The following is a 10,349-nucleotide window of genomic DNA, read 5'->3' as shown; positions in this document are numbered from 1 at the left end:
TTGTCCATGCATATGTTTACTTGTTATTAAAAGCATTTATCAGTTTTTCTGAGTTTTTTTTTTTTTTTTTTAAATACCTTCAACGATTGCCTTTAAACTTTGCTGTGGTATTTTATATACATATGTAAGGCTATTATAATTTCTGTATGAAACATTAAAAAAAAAAAAAATTGAAAAAATTAAGAACACTTCAGGAAGTGGGGGTAGGCATTCCTCTAATGCTCTGTTTCTGTAAATTTTACCGTCTCACCACCTGTATAATATTAATAAGAATCAAAAGAGGAAATAAATTTCTATACTTCTAAAGATCAGAGCAACTGAATTTTCACTGCCTTGAATAGATTTGTCAGATTTTGAGATTTTATCAAAAACAGCTCCTACGAAGAAAGTGATGGAAATCAACAAACAATGGTTTTATTTAGGTTTTTATCTTTGAATTAAACCCCATTTACGGCAGGTTCAGATTTAAGTTGAATGCCAGGCGATTCCAGCGCTTCCTAGCCGGCTATTAGAATACTCCCCCTGCATTTGTCGCTTGTCCACCCTACTTCTTTGCTACCATCTTTTTTATTATTGTAGTTATCGTTCAGTGTACGGCGAGTGGTCTCCGTTCATTCAGCATTTAGTAATCAGTACTGAAAAAGTATTGGCACAGCTAGGTGGTAGCAAAAATCTGAGTTCGGTTTCATCACGTGATTAAAATTAACTACAGTCGATTTTTGTTTAAACAGCTGCAAATCTTTGTCTGTTAGCAAAGATTAAATTAATTAAAAAGAAATAATAATCTCGGAGTTAATACATCCAAATTGAAAGTCAATGAGCAATTTCATCCATTCGTTTTAGTGTTTGTTAAAAGTAAATATTCGTCCTATTTTTCAATCAGAATCCTACACATCATCATTCAAACAGGTATTTGTGTTTCGTTATGTTATCGAATAAATAATTAATAATTTTATGAGTAATTTTAGACCTCTTTTATTTTGTGTTTAATAAAACTCTTAAAGTACGTAATCTTCTTATTTGTAAATCACAATTCAAGAATTAATTGTTTTATTGGATCATTAAGAATTAATAGCTGAAAGCTTCAAAATAAGTTTTCTAAGCATTGGATTTGGCAAAGTATCCCCTATTTTTTGTTTAGCTACAAAAGTAAGGGTCTGTTGTAAGTTAGCTTATTCTCTTTGAATTAGATTTCCATTTCATGTAGTGTCCAAATTTTTAACTGTTCTTAGCATTTTTACGAATAAAGTACATAATTAAGAAACTACGTGTATCACTGTTTTTATTTTAAGATTTGTTTTAACAAATTTATGGGCACTTGAAAAATGAGTGCCGATAGAACTTATTTATCCTTTATTTGGAAAATAAGTTTGTATGGAAATGAATGGTTCCAAGACAAGACGATAGTAATAAGCGCGAACATTAAATTAATGTGATTTCTTTAAATTATTATATCACCAAAAAGATAAGTAATAAGCTTGCGAAAATGCTCACAATCCATTTTTCATTATAGGGAGGTTGACACAAATTTGTCATATGTAAAATAATAGAATATTAATTAAATGAGCAAGTTGAGTTTGGCGCCGTAGGTTAATTGGTCTAGTTCTAGTTGATGTGATTTGGGAGGGGCTCGTTAGCACCATCGCGACAACAATCGTAGTACTGTGTAGTTTCTTGCTCGATGGAATAACTAAGTTATACATTGGTTTCCTTTATTAAGTAGTTGTTTGAATTTATGTTGACAACTTGGACAATTCCAAATATTAACTTAAGAATTTGCAAAAAAAAAATCCTTGATATGTTTATCTATATTATTTTACTTTCCTGCTGTTTTGTTTCTGGCTTTTTGAATAAATGTTTCATTTTGCTTTCATAATTTGATTCTTTTTCAAATTTCTTAGAATGTTGTCATACTAACAATATTTGAGGTTTATTATTATTCTTTAGTTAAGAGAAAAACCTTACGCTGTCTCAAAAAACAAAAAAAAACATAACACCAGCAGAGTAAATCAAGGATGAAAATCTTGAACCCGGCCTAAACCACTTGAGATTCACTGAAATCCGAACGAATCGAGAGAACAGCCTAAACACCTCCAACGTCAACCTTTTCCTACCAAAGATCTTAAGCCAACCTCCTCACACCACCGGCTATTTAACGCCCAGGAAACTCTTCTTGCAATGGCAGATAACATATCGCAGTGTCTGTTCCTCAGGCTATGCTAAACCTATACTTGACCTCAGACTATACTAAACATTACAAAATATCTAGGCACTTCCTAAGCCTTCAGTGCTCGATCAGCAAACCCAATATCATTTTAAAGGCGACACTGTTCGTACTGCTTGAGCTAGTCTAATTGGAGTCATATTTTGCTATTTATCAAAAACATTTTTTTTACTTAGGAATCTTTAATAGTTTTTCTTTTCATCTGGGTTATTAATTTTAGCTACCAAAATTTATTGTTGTCTGTCTGTTTTTTATGGTTGCTTCCTAGCATAATTAATCTAAGCAATTCTTTAAAATTCAAGTACTTTTGTGCTTGAAATTCAGCTAAAAAAGAATTTTAATTAGAAAGTTTACTGCATTTTTTATATTTAGATTCTGAAAACTGAACTCCGCGAATTGTGCTGAAATATTTTATTGATTCTACTTGCTAATTTATTTGCATGAAGTAATGTAATATTTCGTTAGTATTCGCTAAATGTTTGTTACTATTTTTTGTCCATAAAATATATACATATATCATCAGTTAATGAAATGAAATATCAATTCCTATCAATTGCACATTCTAGACGATGTGTTCTTACGTTATCTTTTTTTATTTTTCTGATAACTGCTTGGTCACCTAGGAAAATAGATATTTTATTGCTTGATCATAACGGGAAATGATTATTCTATGGGTAATGTCTATCATTTTATGATAGCAATAAACATCTAATTTTTATACTAAATTTGTCTTCATTTCCAATTTTAACTGAACATTTTAGATTTATAAAGAAATCTGCCCAGTTTGAGTGAACTTCTTTTATTGTTTTAAAATAAATACTTTCCAGATAAAGGCCAGCTGCTGGATTCGAACCCGTGATCTCCGCGTGGAATCCAGATTCGCTAACCATTCAGCTAATTCCTTTCCTAAAATTAATATTGTTACATATTTTGATTTTCTTACCCATCAATCGGAAGATCCCAGGTACGGCATCTTATAAAAACTAAACGATTATTTTTTATTAGAAAATTCGACATTTACATTTTTATTTTTGACCTGCCAGTCAGTAGACTTCAAACGGCCTTCAACCGTTGTAACCATCTTGCTCCAAATCGATAATTTTATTTATGTATCCATAGTGTATATTCTTTTGTAAATAACGAATTTTCTTCATCAACATATGCATGAGATAATCAAGAAGTGTAGTCGAGTTATGGCGGAAGCTTTAATAGCCTGAAATACGTACGAGTGTAAATAAAAAGATCAATTGTCTACGTTATAGACCAATTGTCTACTCCACACTTGATCATTTTTCGATGATGAAGGAAAATCCGGAATTGGACAGAATTAAGTAACAAATCAGCTTTTCTTATAAAGTTAACGTTAATCCATCACTGCAGACAGTATGAATTGTCAATATATAAATGTTATTGAACTGAAATAATATTTTATTAACTAATGCAAAGGAAATATTACTCTCAAGAACTCCTGAAGGCGATCTTTTTTAGAAGCGTATTTAGATTTTCGCTGGAAAGAGAATTCCATTTCATATCTATTTGAACAAAAACAAAAATTCTGTCGACATTGAAAGAATTCAAAGGAATTAAAAATTCTAATTATTTACTTTGGAAATATAAACAGTTAATTTGGAACCGTATTTTTGTTTATACTCATTCAAAGGACTCCTTAATCTTAATTGGTCTCGTTCAACATCATTCTTTTTTTAAGCAAACAAAATTATCTCATTTGTATTGCATTTTAATTTATAATTGTTTATTTTTGGATTTATATATTTATCTTTTTTACTTTTATATCGTTGTACTTATAATTATGTGGCATATTGTGTTAGTTTATATTCTAACGCGAAGTAAGATATTCGCACGTTGTAGTTAATGAACTTATTGAATGAATAGTTGGGAACCTCCTGCATTTTTACAAATAAAAGTAATCAACCAAAAAAAAAAAACTTCCCAATAAGAGGGAAATGCAAGTTTTTCCAGTAGCCAAAAAACTTCTCTTATCAGGTGAGTAAACCTCTGCGACCGGCAAAACATGAATATTGTGTAAGCTTCAGAGAAACTGTTGCGTGAATTTGGTGCAAATTCCCTTTAGGAGTCTCCCTCGACCCTAACTGAAATGAAAATTAAAATCGAAGTTCATCTTCTAAATATAAGTCTTAATCTATTCCATTTAACATTTTGCAACTGCATTTAGGTAGTTTCATTAAAGAGCTCTAATACTGATAGTAGTCAATCGCTTAATTGCTTAATGTGACGCACACAATCTGCTTGGGCCAATTGAATCTCTTCATAATATGTTGGTATTGCTTTTATAGTACTATCCCTAATAAATACATTTTTTGCTTGTTTTGCCTTGTTTGTTTATAAACCATTTTTATTAACTTAACTGAGTTAAATGAGCCTGTTTCATCGAATCTAGTTATAGCTTTCTACGCTGAAATAAACAAGCGAGTATATCAGATGAAAAAAGGAGTACATCCAGAGTTCAAAAGGATATTTTTATTTATCAACCTCATATAAAGTGAAATGCCCTGGGATAACAATTTACCGAAGAAACGGGTTAGAATTATCAACAGGTTCAGACCAAACCATTGCTTGAGTCATTATTTAAATGAAATAATTATTAAAAATTCAAAAAATGCAAATGAGTGCGATAGCTAACAATTCTTAGAATGCAGGAATGCAGAAAATATGTTCGTAGCTTTAATACTGTCAATTATTCTAAATTTCTGCACCTGTGAGCAGGGGCTAGCCTCCGATTTTGATGGTGAAGTGATTCGCCATGAAGGCGCAGCCCTTAATGGATCCTGAAGCTAAATAGTACTATTTTGTTGACTTCAAAACGGCATTTCAAGCCCATTGGCTATCTAAACATTAGCTGCAAACAGCTAGGAGTTGCAAGATCCTAGTCGTTAGTCTCATCCATTAGGGTTAGGAGTTGGATGTACTGTTGGTAATTTGGGAATAATGCACACTTGTTCACTTAGGAAAATTCAATTTTTTTTAAAAAAACAATTATGTCAATAAGGAAGTAATTGTTGTTAAAAAAAAATGTCGTATGTGTAGTTCACAAAAAGGTTGTTTAAAAATTCTTGGTAAACCGAGTTAGTATTACGCAAATCGGTCAAGAATGCATTCGGAGAATAGTTCACGTGGCCCTTGTCACGTACTTCATTTTTCTATGTTACCTGTTGACGTTGTTAAGTTGATTAGACTACTTTCGTAATTTCACCTATAATAGCTTTCTTTTTTAAAAAAAATAGACCAACATTTTGTAGTAGAGGTTTATATTAAAATTATTGATTTAATTTGTTTTAATGCAATAAAGATGTGGTCTCAATCCATCTTCCATGTCGCCCAGTCATTTATTGATCTGTCCCAGTTAAATGTTGCAACATATTGTACACTTATCTGCTCCCCAACTCAACAACTTGAGCTTTAAGAATCTCTTTTTATCTTATTTGGAAAATTGAAGTCAGTTTCCATTGTATAGAGAATTCATAATAATACGTCTGTTTATTTTAATGTATATTATATTTTTACCTTCATAATTCATTACGTATAAAATTAAAGATTCTTTTGCGAAAATCTCCTAAGTAAGTCGGGTGGTAAACAAAGGATAACAAATTAATAATAAAATGAAATGTGTTAAGCACTACCTAGCCATGCTTAAGAGCGAACTAATTAGAATAAAAATTTTAAATTTTTTGAATTTATTGGCAGCAATAAAAGTGTTTTAATATTCTTATTTGGTTTCTCCCTAAATTGCAGCTTGCTCTTTTGGTTGATGCGTATTTAGTAACAAATGTTACAGAACTGCACGCGAGTGAAACGTGATCAGAGATATTATTCCTGACACAATTGTTCACGTGAACAACTTTTAGATAATCGTGTAGAATTCATGCAGACTTTTTCATAAAAATTAAAACAAAAATATTTCTTCCGTTTTCATAAAAAATTTAAGTGTTTTATAAAATGAGTATTATTGTTAAAAAAAAAAAAACATAAATAAATGACGTTGTTCTAGAACAGGAAAAGATACAGTTCTGCTTTATTTTTATATTCTAGAAACTGCTATATCATTATTTCAATAATTTTAAACAGTCTTTATTTTATAAACAAGTATCAGAATAAATTAGATAAGGTTGTTTATTGATCAAGATAAGTTAATGAATCATAGTGTAAACGCAGGATTGGATAAAATTAATTTTTTTTTGTTTTGTAGATACAAAATATTTTTAACATAAACCTTTAAAGGAAATCAATATTAATTGAACTTTATTTTAAACAGTATTAAACAAGCCATAAATATTTATATATATTGTTTTTGTTCCTCTGACCGAAACCCAATTATATGAGAACATGTAGGCTGTAATGTGGACGGACAGTGGTCTATAGGTACTATTTATAAACTGATGGCCAATATGGATTTTAGGTTTAATGCTACAGAATACAAAATATGGTTATCTATTCGATTTCTATCATGCCACTCGTCAATAACTGTTATCAATAATTTTCTTTCATTCACAAAATCTATAACATTCATAACATCTTGTACCCAAATATGTATTTGATTAAAATATGACTACTTTGTTTGAAATCAAAATGTGCTCACTGGTGAAGCTTTCTTGTGAGAAGGTTTTCGGTATACTTTTGGAAGATTTTTCATTACAATCCATTTCTAGCTATTTAAAATCTTATTTCTCACAAGTAAGTCACGAAGAGTTTTTCTTTTGCTCTAATAGGCTCTTCAAGCGGTATAGTTTGGCATCAAACGCCAGATTAGTTAAATAAGCAAATTAAAATTCAATAATTAATTTAGCAAATAATTCGTATTCATCTCAATAAGATAAATCATATTAAGACATTTAATAAACAATTCACGCAATTATTTTATACATTAATGAAATCTTCAGTTCAGCCCTCAAAACTGGCAGAATTCCAAATAAAATACGAGCATCAAGTGTGAGTGGAATTGTCATGCTAATTTGAATGCATAAATAAAAAATTCAACTAATTACATAACTTGTCTGTAAATCATTTGTATTCTACTGTTTGAAATAGAGAGGGGATGAGAGGGAATTATTTGTTTACTAGTTCTAATCTGCTACTTCGTTACATGCTTTTTTTTAAATAGTTTTGAGTTTTTACGCTGCGTTCATACCTTAGGCTTCCATATAACTAACCACCCTCAGTATACTGCCGACGTTTCGTTACAATCTGCATCATGGCAGTTGCCAGCTAAAGTTACACAGAGCTTACAGGGAAAAATACCTCAGGTGTATTCATAGAACGGACTTTCACCATAGTGCTTCGCGTTGAAAAGACATTCTCCTAGTTATTGATGGCTAGGCAAGCACCATCAACGGAGTATTTTTCGTTTTAAGAAAGAAAGATTAGATCTTGAAGATTTTGGAGGTGAAAATGTTTTTTAATGCTTCATTACTTTTGTATCAAAGTTCTAAATTTCTTCTTCCATTTTTGTATCAAAGTTCAACCCTACTTTTAGCTTTTAAGTAATAAAAGCTGTAGACAAAGTGAAGTCAGACTGGCAACTTTCATTGTCCACCTAAGTTATTAACCAAAGTAATAAATTATTTCATTTTTGGGTAGAGGGAATGATAACTATTTAAAAAGTACTTTAATAGTTCAAATGGTAACCATTTCTTTCTGTAAATTTGACAGGGTATTCTTTGATTGAGGTAATAGCTGTCTTCTAATGGCTGGCTACTCATACGAGTATAAGGCTTCTTGCTGAAAGTAAGTCGCAAGTTCCTCTATACGAGTATATCCGCTATTGTTCTGCACTTGTTTCCCACTTAAAGGAAAGTGCATTAAGCGCTGAAGCATCATATCTCGTAATGATTCCATTTAGTTTACCAATTTAAGAAGTTTAAATTGGGAGAACTAGCTGATCCAAAATTAGAAAGACTGATTATTCAATAAAGTTGTATAAAATCTTAATTGGTTTGCTTACCAATACGGCGTTTGTTTTTATTATTTCTCAAAATTTAAGTCATTTAATACATGGGTTATTGTAAATAATCTGAGGGAGTTTTAAGCCTGTAAATTTTAGTTGGGATTGTGTGGGGCAAGATATGCCACTCGCTGCAAAGAGTCGTGATGTTATATAAGAATATGCGCAGTTGTACATTACAATCGCATATTCCAAGTGTCGAGGACTCTTCACTTTCTTCAATATAAAGAGGTATTAAGTTTTGGTGCCAATGGTATATTAACTTATTTTTTTTCTTAAGTTCTCCAAGTATCTTTTATTTTGCCATTTTTAGTTGATCTAGAGCTCTAAAGGGGAATCAGCTGCCCCTCCTGACATGTTCATGTTTCTGCCTAGAATCATCTGAGAGTTTGAGCCACAAAAGCTCGTAGTGTACTGAATTTGAATCCAGGAGCTTCGTTTTCCGTAAGCCCAATTAGGAATACAGGGCTCTAAATATTCAAAGAAGAATGCTACCATAAAACAAGGAAAATTACAGTACTATTGAGTAACAAATTATGTAATAAACTGCAAAATGTGTATACAGGTATCAAGTATATAAACATTGGTATAATGGTGGTGATTCATGACGATGTTTCTCTTAATGTATTTAGAGGCACGATTAAGCTTAAGTACGGAGCGTGCGCGACTGTAGAAGAATCAGAGGTCGCATATGGCTATTAGTAGAACTATTTAATCTTTAGTTCGAGAAGACGCTCTGTTGGTATTTTTTGTTTTTGAATTCTTCGTCATTCATGAAAGATTTCTAATATCGCGGGAAACCAGTCTTTCTTCTCTAGAATAGTTTTTACTCGTCTCAGAAAATGGAAAGTTGAACAAACTGTACGTAGTAACTGCAGTCGAGGTATTCTTACTTGAATCTTTTGCGAAAATTTCTTTAACTTGTAGCCAAATTGTATAAAGGTAAATACGTAGGTTCAGAATTGGCCTGAATTCATCCTAGTTTAGTAATAGCATTTGGCGAGTGTGCAAATGATAGAAAATACAGGGAAAACGTGTTGTGCAAATTTCTTGAACCATTGTAATTTTTGAATGGATTGTTATTTATAAAAATTTGTGTGAAACTATTTCTTACTTTCTCCGTTTTTATTTCCTTTCAGAAAATCAAGTATGTAGTATCTATCTGTCAAACCATGATCAGATAATTCCTTGATTTTGGCTTAATACAACCGTACTAAAGTAAGCCGTTTTCTTGCTTTTATCGAAGTTATTCTGCGTGACGTAGAAGAGAGCGCTTTTGTCCGTGGTCAACATCCTCTTCTTTAAGATAACACGTTAACATAACCTCTTCAATTCCACCCTTCCATCTCTACCTATGAGATTCTCCCTTACTGCCCCTTGGGTCTTGCGCCTTTGGGATTCTATCTTAAAGAGCAAACAAGTTTGCAAATGTTATTATGATACGCTGAGAATAACAAGAACGAATTCTTGGCCTTTTTTGCTCATGACGCAGAAGTAAAGCGGTTAATCTAATCAGTTAAGACAGAAATTTCGACCAACTTTCTTCAATATGGAAGAACATTGGTGCAATATGGGTTCAAAGACGAACAAAATTTTTGTTGCAACACGTCGTAGGACTTCTTAGAGTTTGGTTCATTCCTAGTTGATTCGTCCGGTTGAGATTTTAGGTTTCATTGATTTGTACCACAATTTCTCGAATAATTTCTGACTGGAAATCACATATTCTAGGAGAAGGTTATTAGTATGAAAATTAAGCAAATAAGTAGCCTTAAGAAGCCATATTATTGCTCTTGTCTTTACGAGACTTTCTTCGTTGCACAAAAAAAGCCTTAAAAGGTTTAAAAATAAAAAATAGCTAGGCTATGATGATTGATAATTATGTTTAAACTACGAATCTGCTATTGAATGAGCTGATTGTTTGTGAATTTCATATTCAAAAGTCAGAATTCTATATACAAAATTAGTGTAAAGTTTATCTCATTTTTACTTAATCTGTGTTAGAAGTCTCAATTATTGCATTTTGCGCATAACTAGTTTATGTAACTTCAAGACCTATTAATAAGCGGTTATGTAATATATGTATAAACTGGGAATAAATTACTAATTAATTCTAGGGAAGGGATTAGCTATGAGGTTAGCATACTGGAC

The 10,349-nt window shown here is 31.5% G+C and overlaps 1 protein-coding gene across 2 annotated transcripts in view; it reads left to right on the top strand.

Moving 5' to 3' along the window:
* The first annotated feature begins 579 nt into the window (after positions 1-579).
* Positions 580-10,349, top strand: part of LOC141447485 (uncharacterized) — a 46,385-nt gene continuing 36,615 nt past the window's right edge. For both annotated transcript variants that reach the window (XM_074115102.1, XM_074115092.1), the window contains exon 1: positions 580-909. The gene's annotated coding sequence lies outside the window, so the exon portion shown is untranslated. The remainder of the gene's footprint in view (positions 910-10,349) is intronic.

The sequence above is a fragment of the Rhodnius prolixus genome, unplaced genomic scaffold (genome assembly GCF_049639745.1).
Source record: "Rhodnius prolixus isolate KJV_2025 unplaced genomic scaffold, Rpr scaffold_1, whole genome shotgun sequence".
NCBI classification, from domain to species: Eukaryota; Metazoa; Arthropoda; class Insecta; order Hemiptera; family Reduviidae; genus Rhodnius; species Rhodnius prolixus.
Note: the sequence above shows the minus strand (reverse complement) of the source record. Positions and strands in the feature narration are given on the sequence as shown.